The 10525-nt window shown below is 41.2% G+C and overlaps 1 pseudogene; it reads left to right on the top strand.

Annotated features, from left to right (window-relative positions):
* Window positions 1-398: 398 nt before the first annotated feature.
* LOC105304171 lies at window positions 399-830 on the top strand (annotated as a pseudogene).
* Window positions 831-10525: the final 9695 nt, after the last annotated feature.

Genomic DNA, 10525 nt, shown 5'->3' with positions numbered 1-10525 from the left:
AGAAAAAGTTGAAAACCCCATGATATCACTTATATGTGGGCTATAAACGTAAAAGCTACAAATGAACAGGACAAACAGAGACTCATGGACATGGACAATAGACTAGTGGTTACCAGAGGGGAGGAGGGGAGGAGGTAGATGGAGTAAAAGGAGTCAAATATGTGGTGACAGAAAGAAATCTAACCATGGGAGGGGAACACAAAATGCAATATATATGCCTTATTGTTAATTTGTACACCTGAAATTTATTGGATTTTTTTAACCAATGTCACCAAAAAAATAAATAAATAAATTTAAAATAAGTTTTAAAAAAATCTCTTTCCCTGTGGCTGTGGAGTAGAGGTGGAGGCTTGGGTGTATTCAAGATTCGGCTCCATTCGTAACCCACCACCGTGGCCAAGGAAGGCATTGTTGCTAGAGATGTAATGGACATTACTACTGCTTTATAAGAGGTGCTGAAGACTGCCCTCATCCACGATGGCCTAGCACATGGAATTTGTGAAGCTGCCAAAGCCTTAGACAAGTGCCAGTCCCATGTGTGTGTGCTTGCATTCAATTGTGATAAGCCTATGTAGTCAAGTTGGTGGAGGCCTTTTGTGTTGAACACCAAATCAACCTAATTAAGGTTGATGACAACAAGAAACTAGGGGAATTGGTAGGCTTCTGTAAAATTGACAGAGAGTGAAATCTCCGGAAAGTGGTTGGTTGCAGTTGTGTGGTAGTTAATGGCTATAGCAAAGAGTTTCAGGCCAAGGATGTCATTGAGGAGTACTTCAAATGTAAGAAATGAACAAATAAACTTGGCTTTCATTTTTTCAAAAAAAAAAAAATCTGAAAACTACTATCCCTCTTCATTTTTTCCCATTAAATAGTTGGCAGAAATCTTCCACATTGTTTACTTAATTGTTAAAATGTATAGTTTTACAGCTGGGTGATTGTTTACTTTTTGTTTCCTCTGAGAATCAAGTGTTACAAACAGGGATTGCTTTTTCTAATGGAAGTCGTGCAGGCGATTTGGATTTTGATGAATGTCCTCCAACCCCCAGTTTGTAGGCGACTCATTTTAGAAGCCCGCCCTGGCTCCCCTTTTATTGGCTGTCGCCTCCTCTCTTCTGGTCCACTGTCTAGTTTCCGCAGCTCTGCCATGGGGAAGTTTAAGGTCAGGACATAAACAACCGTGCAACTTTGTCAAGTACAAATGGGCATGTAGAGATGCTAACGCAGGGGCTGCTGGCTGCCTAGACAAAATGAAATAAAGTGATTTTGTAACAAGCGAAGTCTAACAAACTGTGGCCTCTTTTAATTGTAACAGTTTATTCACTGAAAATGTTACATGGCCCAAAGAATCAGAGAACTTTAAAATAAATAATTCATAAGGTTTTATATTAAAGAGAGATAAAGAGAAGGTACTTGCTCCCTTGACCAAGTGAACTGGTGTGCCTAGGGAATTTCAGCTCTCTACCTCTCCAGTAGCCTCCTAGCTCCTGATAAAGCTGGCCTGGACTCACTTAGCTGAGTATGGACTATTCACTGATGATTCAAGGTGACATGGAAAAACCTTGCCCAGTAGCTCAGTCCAGAAATGAAAGCCTGGCATTGGACTGCACTCTCCCACAGGTTGAAACATCAACAGAAATACCACCATTGCTACCTAGCAGAGACATGTTGGGGAGGGTGGGCCTTGGGAAGGGGAAACATCACAGGGAAACACCCACATTTCTTAAGCTGACATGTGCCCAAGCAAGATCCAGACGTCTCTGTAAAAAGCTGGCCACCTGATATGACAGAGAGCCCCAAGAGTTGGCCCTGGAAGGTTGAGTCAGGGGCTCAGTTCATTTCATCCCTTTTTCTCATGTGCGGAAGACACTTGCGATTGTTGAATTTGCTAAACCTGTGGGTACAAGACACTTGAGTCTAATAGAGCAATCCAGGTATAACTCAGCTGAGCTCACCCCCATGAAAACCTGCAGAGGAATTTTCAATTTATTGTGTGCAAAAGTGAAAAGTCACTAAGGAAATCAGAGAGGTAGACATCAAAAAGATACTTTTTGCCTCCAGGGCTGATTGGCTTCTCTTCACCACTTAGCACTAGATGTGCAGAGAGCCCCAGAAGGGTTCATTTCTGAGCAGCCAATTCCCAGAGGTGAAGGGAGGGAAACCTCTTTCATCTCCACTGCCTGTGGTGCTCATCATGAGACCAGAAGCATGTAGAGTGTGCATGGGGTCCAATCAAGAGGGGAAAGGCAGACCTGAAGAGAGTGACCCTTAGAAAGGTGTAAGGAACAATCCCTCAAACAGAGTAGAAATGTGAGAAGAGCAAAGACTCTAGTTTAGCCAGCTTTTCTGACATGTTGGACAGAGAAAGGGGGAAGAGTGGGTGGGCTGGAATCGAGTGGCCCCAATCCCTCTCAGCTCACTTCATCCACTGACCTCAGCTGCCTGCAGCCTGCAGAATTTACATTCATGCCAGAGGGAGACACCTGCGACTCCCCAGCTCAGGTGAACACATTTCTTTTCCCTGGGCCCTGCTTGCTTCATTAACTGCTCTCCAGAACCGATGACCAGGTTCCAAAAAGCTGCTGTCACTCTGCATCCCTTAGAACACCAGCCAGTGGCCCAGGCAGTCTGCCTTCCATTCATCAGTAAGAACGCCCTCTGCTGTCAATGGCATCTTCTTTCTGGGCCAGCAAGGTGGCACCTTTCTCTAGACTCAACCCTGGGGAGGACACAAACCAGTCTCATGTTTCACTTCCTGCATAACTCACCTTGTGTTAGACATGGAAAGTTCAGCCTCTGCTGGGACACTTGCAGTGATAGGAGCTTATTAGCAATCCATTGGGAGCTTATTAGCAATGCCTTAGTTCTGTCCTCTCAAGACACCATAAGCTAGGTTAGTTCTGCTTTGCATGACAGCCCTTCAGGTATTTGAACCCAACCATCACCTAACCTCAGTTCTTCCTCTCTTTCTAACCCTTCCTCTCTTTCTAGCCCTTCAGCCTTCGTGGTGCGATGTAATTCCACCATTTGCATCCCTTGTTTCTTGGCACAATCCATTTCTTAAATCCTATCTTGCATTGTGGTGCCTAGAACTGCACTTGACCTTGTAGTTAGGATCTGACCAGTGCACAAGATGAGGCGTCAATTCCTAGGGTCTGATGGCTGGACCTGGAGCACATAGGAGAAGGTCACAGTAGTTGATGTACTACAACCATCATACTTTTGTTACACTTTGAGTTTATGTTTCATTTTAATTCATTTTTATATATGCTGCTAATTAATCTTATCAGTGAATCCAGCCAGCAAACATTTAATTGTTGCTATGTGCCAGGCAGTTATTATTGTTGCTCAATCTCGTTATCTCTTCATGATTTCTAAATTAAATTTCACCCCGGTTTATTATGTCCATAACTCATATATAAAGACCATTTGGGTATAGACTACATATATCTATTTATATGTATACAAATATAGATCTCTCTCTCTCTCTCTCTCTCTCTCTCTCTCTCTCTCTATATATATATATATATATATATATATATATATGCGTAATGCCTTTCGGATCAATTTAGTTAATATGACAGGCAACATTTCTATGTCCTTGTGCTTCTGAATACCACAGTCCATCTTAATATTTATTTAAAGAAGACTTATGCTCCTAAAAAGCTCTTCTGAGTCCACATTCATCATTCCCCTTTGTGAAAGATTATTCAACCAACTACCGAGCTTTTATGGCACATGAGGATCTTGCCTTGTCATCTTTAGACTGATCAAAAAGCTTCAACATGTCATCTTGTCACATGCCTCAAAGAAATCTGGAGCCAACAAGCCCACCACGTTTCCCTACATGAAACCTAGTAATTGCATTAGTGTTCCCCTGTCCTGCTTTGGGGTTTTGGGTTTTGACATAACACTTAAGTTACCTCTATCAGTTTCTAAGCCTGTTTGCTCAGCTGACCAGGCTGGACAGTGAGGCCCTGATGCTGCACATAGAGATACCCTCAGTTTTGCACTACACCCTTGACTCAGAAAGGAGACTGGGAATTATGCTTTCTCCCTGGGAGTATCCCCTGGGAGGGCTGCATTTTGTTTCTTCCCTGTGCTTAGCAGTGCCTTGTCCTGGCTAAAATGCCTCAAGTCATGGGGCCTCCCCTGTGTCCCTGGTGAGGCTATTTTAGTCTAATAATAGATGACATTCTTAACAAGGACTTCCTGATATTAGTCATAAACTGTCCTACACTGATTTTACACTATTATTTCCTCTTGCATCTTTTGTTTTTAATACAACTTAATACCCAGCTCTTCATGGTGTGACTGAATATGTATGTTATGTGTATGATATGTGTGATAAGGAACTTATACAAAATAGTTATTGTTTTACATATATTTTATAACATATATTGTATACTATATTTGTGTTTCCTATTGAGTCAACTCTAACTCCTGGTGATTCTATGAATGAGTGATGATCACAATGTCCTGTCCTCAATAGCCCTGCTCAGAACCTGTAGACTCATGCCTATGGTTTCTTTTATGTAGTCAATCCATCTCACATTTAGTCTGCCTCTTTTCCTGATACCTTCTATTTTCCCAGCATTATTGTCTCTTCCAAAGAACTTGGCCCACTCATGATAGACCTGAAGTAAGAGGGATTCAGTTTGGTTGTTTTTGCATCCAGTGATGTTTCAAGGCTTAATTTGCTCTAGGACCCACTTGTTCATCATTCTAGTGGTTCAAGGAATCCATAGAGCTGTCTTCCAACACCATATTTCAAACAAATCAAGTTTTTCTATCGGTCTTCTTCATTGTATTTTACATATGCTTATATATGTACATATATATACATATATGCATATATACTGTACTATAATATATATTATATTATTATACACTATATTATGTACTATAATATATACATATACAAGTCAGAATTTTTATCTCACTTTAAAATATAATGAAGTGATGGCTAAGGCCTAAGATATAGACATTGAGAGTCCACTCTAATCTTCTGTATGGCATTGGGGAACCACTTATTTCTCTCTGGGCCTCATTTTCTTGCTTGTGTAATGAATGGCTGGGACTGGATGATCTCAAACATGCCTCCTAACTCTTCCACAGTGTACCTAGATGTTCACTCATAATTTAGATCCACTGTCTCTGAGATCTATGACTTGATGCTCATAACAGTACTACTATTACTACTAGTATTGATAATAATAATTGACACATTGACTATGGATCTGTGACTTTGGATTCAGTAATTTTCTTAATTCTTATAACAAACCTATGAGGTAGATATGCTATTCTTATTTACAGATGAAAAAATTTGAAGTCGGGCATGCTCAAGTCACTTACTCAAATTAACACACCATTTGTGTGGCAGCTGGTAAGCTAGCTCTCCTGAATCCATTCCATTCTCTTGTCAGGGTCTATGGCATAGTGATTCTATCTGAGTGGACATAGAAAATCTAGAACTATGCGGTTCAGTGTCTGGTATGAGAGCCACTAGTCACCTGTGGCTATAGAGCACTCAAAATATGGCCAGTTTCAATTCAGATGTGTTGTAAGTGTAAAATGTGCACAGGATTTTGTGTAAATGTAATATATCTCATGAATAATTTTTATGTTGATTATATGTTGAAAAATTTGGGATATATTGAGTTAAAGATAATATATTATAAACATTAATTTTTATCTGTTTCTTTCTTTACTCTTCTTGATGTGGCTACTAGAAAACTGAAAATGACAGATGTACCACACATTTGTGGCTCACATTATATTTCTCTTGGAGAGTGCTTATTGAGAACATGCATCTAGAATTTGATCTACATTTGTTGTCTGGTTTTTAAAGGCAAGGAAGGCCAAGAACGAAGAAGTGCCAAAAGAAATATTTCTAGAATTCAGAAGAAGCATTATGCATATAATTTAGTTTCTTCACTCTTTGGTCAGTGTTATTGCATAAGCTACATTTAAGCAACTTCTAGAAAAAATATGCTATTTTATTAAGAATGAGGGGGAGAAAGAAAGGGAGGGTGAAAATCTTGAATGAATGCTAACAAAATAAAAAGATTAAATATATTTTTGTAAAAAGCCCCACAGCTTTCTTATTTGCTTTTTGAATGCACAGAACTCTCAGCAAGGGCACACAAGGCTCTCCTTCACCCAACACTGAGCCTCCTGTTCCTGCATCTGCTCCTAGTCCTGAAGGCACCTGGTACACCTCCCCACTTGACCTTTTCCACCACCAGTCAATGGCCACTACATTACTTCTTTGCATTGCAACAAATTCCTGAAAATCCAGATGTGATTAAACAGTTTTATAGCTATTGGGGCCTGGCTGGCTGTTCAGAAGTGCCCCAGAGCTGCCTGCCTGTCCAACAGTTAAATAGGTGTCAAAGGCCTCTGGCGCAGCACAGGGCTGAGGGCATGGGAATAGCATCTACAGCCGAGTGTAGAGGTTCTGTTAAAACCTTGGTAAGAACCCTAGTGTCTGGGGAATGCTGCAAAGGCTCTATATGTGAAAAGGAAAGTGTGTTTCCTGGAGAGATTGCCTATAACTGCATTTGCACAAAGGCACTCTTTTAGCTACTGTGAAAAACTAGATAACTAGACCCACAGTAAATCACTCCCACTGTGTGCGGAAACTGCGTAAAGATATAATGATAATTCTGGAGTGAAGTGGGGGAGTGCTTTCCTGATAAAAACAATAATACTGAGGTACATATGACTGTAAGGAGAGAGAGATGAATCGTAGAAATAATTCCTCACGTAGATAGAACAATTTCACTCAGGTACCTATGAAAAGTCAGTTTGATTAGGTAGAAGTATGAAGGAGAAAAACTGATAATGATTCCTCACCTTCCATGTGCCAGGAGCAGAACTAAGACTAGGGTGAGGGAGCCCAAATTCAAGGTCCTTCCCATTGTAGCTTGGCTTCTTCTGAAGTGTTATGTACTTGGTGGGGTGGTGTTTGGCTGGCTTCAGCCTAGTCTCAGCCCTGGTCAGAAGGTTTGTTAAGGACCTACTTACATTAACTTATTTAATACATAAAAAAGCCTCGTTTTCAAAACTATTATCCCCATTTTATAGGTAGAAGAAATTGAGGCTGGGATTCAAAGTCACACAGTGAATAAACTCATGTACATTGTCTCCACCACACAGCTCACTCAATTTAGTCTCTATAATTTGCTTAAAAAGATTTCTGAATTTTCAACCATTAAAACAATTCTGGAGGGCAGGTGGAAAAATCTGGTCAGAGTCGTGGCTCTGCCACTTACTAGCTGTTTGACTTTAGGCCAATTACTTTGTTTCATGGTTTTAAATCGAGAGAATTTTTTTAAGATGGAATGAGAAAATTTACATAAAATGCTTAGCAAAGTGCGTGGCATGTGGTAAACACCGTGTGTGTCTGTGTGTGCACACATGTAAATGTACATGTGTGAGTCCACATATGTGCACAACAACCAACAATGGATCACTCAGTCAACAAAATGTTTTTATTCCCAGGAGCCTCCAGCAAGTTACTGTCCTTGAGGAGTTCATAATCTGAGGCAGGAGACCAAAAGTATTAGCCTGAGTTTTCTGAGCAGGAAGAGCACCCCAAGTAGCACCATCACAATGGTGATCCCTTCAGAAAGTGTGAGAGGTCCTCTGATGCCTGGAGAGGAAGGAGAGGGAGGGGACAGGAAAAGTCAGACCTGTAAGGTCTAGAACATCAACTAAGGAAGACGGTCATCATTGAGGTGAGAAATAAGTACCAAAGAAGGCTTTAAATGAGAGGTTGACAAGGTATCATTTGGGGCTGTTTGTGTTGGAATCTACCACAAACCCACTTCTAAGCTGCTGCCCTAGGGTATTGGTCTGCATGGTGCTGAAGAGTGGTAGAGACGTTGGTCTACACAGTATGAAAAGGGGCTTCCTGGATCCATGAATGGAGAGAGGGACTGTGTGCCCCAGGGGAGAGAACTGGTTTAGGAAGAAAGGATTACCAGGGAGCTGTTGCTCCCTTAGACAGGCCTCCTTAATTTAGCTCCCCTGGCTCTCTTAATGCCCTGGGTGGCCCTGATAAAAGGGGAGCAGACTTCTCCCCTTGTGAGGAGAGGAGAAGAATGACTACCAGCAAGATCATTATTCTTGCTTCTATTTTGTAGATTGGGGTGCAGTGAGTTCTGTTCTGTTCAACAATACCCAGTTCACAGGTGACAGAAGTAGGGTTCACATTCAATTTGTGTTGCCTTTGAGGTCTGAGCAGTGTCTAGCGCTACTTGCAGCCTCTCAACCATAAAACTAGACCAACTTTCTCAGCTTTCTGCTCTTACTTTAAATCAATTCTCTATCTTTTTTGCTTTAATGACACTAAGGAAAGGATACTCCTGTACGTTTCCCTGCACCACCCTCTTCCTTCTGTGTTGAGACAAATCAGATTGGTCTTAAACTGAGCTTGGCCAATTTGCAGCTGCTCCTACAACCAGCCCCAGCCCTTCTCATCAACACTGGCTCTACTACCTGCCCAACTTCGCCAACTATCATTGGCCCTAATCATCGGCATTGGCCCCTCCCACCAGCACTGGCCCCTCCCACCAACCGTGGTTCCGTCATGTGCCCCCACAGCTCTCTTTGCTGCTTTTTACTGCAGAGCCCTTCAGGACCTCTGACCTCTTTTTTGGTCACTGATTGCTGGAATATGTCTCATAAAAGGAGTTAGAAACTTCTTTTCTTTTGCTGCTTATATCTGTGTCTCCCAGACTGCCCCCTCAAAAGGAATTAGGGGTTTAGCTGACACTTAAAAGTTTGAGAGTTGGGGGGAGTGGTTGCAGTGGAATGCTAGTAACATGTAGTAAACAAATAAAACTGAACATATGTCAGTCCTGTTTTTCAAAGTGTTCAGCCACCCTATGTCTATAGGAATTTCCCACTGAACACATATCTCTTAAGTGAGCCATGTGACTCTTCCCTCCTGCCTTTTCTGTTTCTCTAAAATGCATCCACTCTCATCTCTGGCCTACCCTCCATCCACATTCCCTTTGATTTCCTAGACAATGTCTTTTGGCTACATCTTCCATTTTTCTGCCCCAAATAGCATCTTGGAAGCTTCCTCTTTCATAGTACTGTAGTGTACCAAGATATTTTGCTAAACAAAGACCATCTATTCTGTAGCTAGATTTCTCCACTAATTCAGGTTTAGAGGTCAACAAATAAATTTGGAAATTTGTTTTGTTTTTACTCTGCTGCACACTCACAAACACAAAGCAATGCTTTACTTTAGACCTTAATTGATAAGGTCCAGGGTGAGAATACCATCCAATGCGTCCCCATTGCTGATACAAGGGACATGGCTAGCCTGTCCTAGTACACCAAGAATGGCCAAGAAGGGAAAGCAAACTTCTCTGTTGTCCAAAGTTGTTGGCTGCTGCTTTACCGAGACATGGGGCAATTCACTTTGGGTCATTGTTTTAAGAAGTCATCTGGCTCCATTTTTTAAACAAGGCAGCTATGAGTGTTGTAATTAGAGTGACATGCCCCTGATGACTTCCAGATTTCCTCTTAAAATACATTTTTTTCAATTATAACTTGAGTTTATCATTTCATCATGAAATAACATAGTAGAAATAGCTACATTTGGGTCCCATCATGGATAATTACTCAAAGAAAAGGTTTTATTCCAGGAAAGATCAAGGTCCAGAAAGCTCTTGGTGAGCTTAAGTGTGGTGAAATCAACTGCCTTGGCAGACTGAGTAGCATGCAGTCACTCTGATACAACCTGGCCAGGAGGACTAGGCACTTTCTATCTCTACTTCACTTTCTCTGAGTCTTGAGTCAACTGCCATGCAACATTCTGCAGCAAAGAAAAAGTGCTTCTAATTCCCATTCCTTCCAACACATAGCCTCACTGCACACTGCAGTGAAAACTGGAGGCAAGGTCTCTCTGGCCCTTAGCGGCTGTGGAGAATATTGCATTGCCTCCTGGAAGTGTGAAGGGAAGCAAACCTGTGGAGACCCCTCCTCCACCCTTTCCTGTTATTGTATTGTTGTCTTATTATACTCTTCTCTGCCCCAGAGAATGTTGCCCATTCTAGGCATACTTTTTATATATATAGCAGTCTAAGGTAACCATGCATTTTCACATCCATCCTTCTCATTTCCTAGTAACAAACGTGGTTAGAAAGTAAAAGCTGTGGCAATTTCCCCCCATGTCATAAAGGGAAAAAATAATGCTGAGGAAGGTAAAGTGCTTTTATCAAACAAGAAGACAATAGTCTTTTGATTTCTGGTCTACACTATTTCAATTTTACCAGGATGAATCAAAGAGAGTGTATTTGCCCATTAGTCTATTAAATGGTGGGATATCTTTATTCAGATATAAATATGTTGTATACACATAATAGGAAAAGTTGTCATCTGGAATTTTGGTGACACCAAAATTGCTTCAAACAGTTCCTGAGGTATGTGAGGGCTAGCAAATGAAATGAACTGGTGGTGGGAATCAAACAAAAAGCGAATTATGCTACTTGATAAAATGCATCTATAA

This window comes from Pteropus vampyrus, unplaced genomic scaffold (assembly GCF_000151845.1).
Source record: "Pteropus vampyrus isolate Shadow unplaced genomic scaffold, Pvam_2.0 Scaffold331, whole genome shotgun sequence".
NCBI classification, from domain to species: Eukaryota; Metazoa; Chordata; class Mammalia; order Chiroptera; family Pteropodidae; genus Pteropus; species Pteropus vampyrus.
Note: the sequence above shows the minus strand (reverse complement) of the source record. Positions and strands in the feature narration are given on the sequence as shown.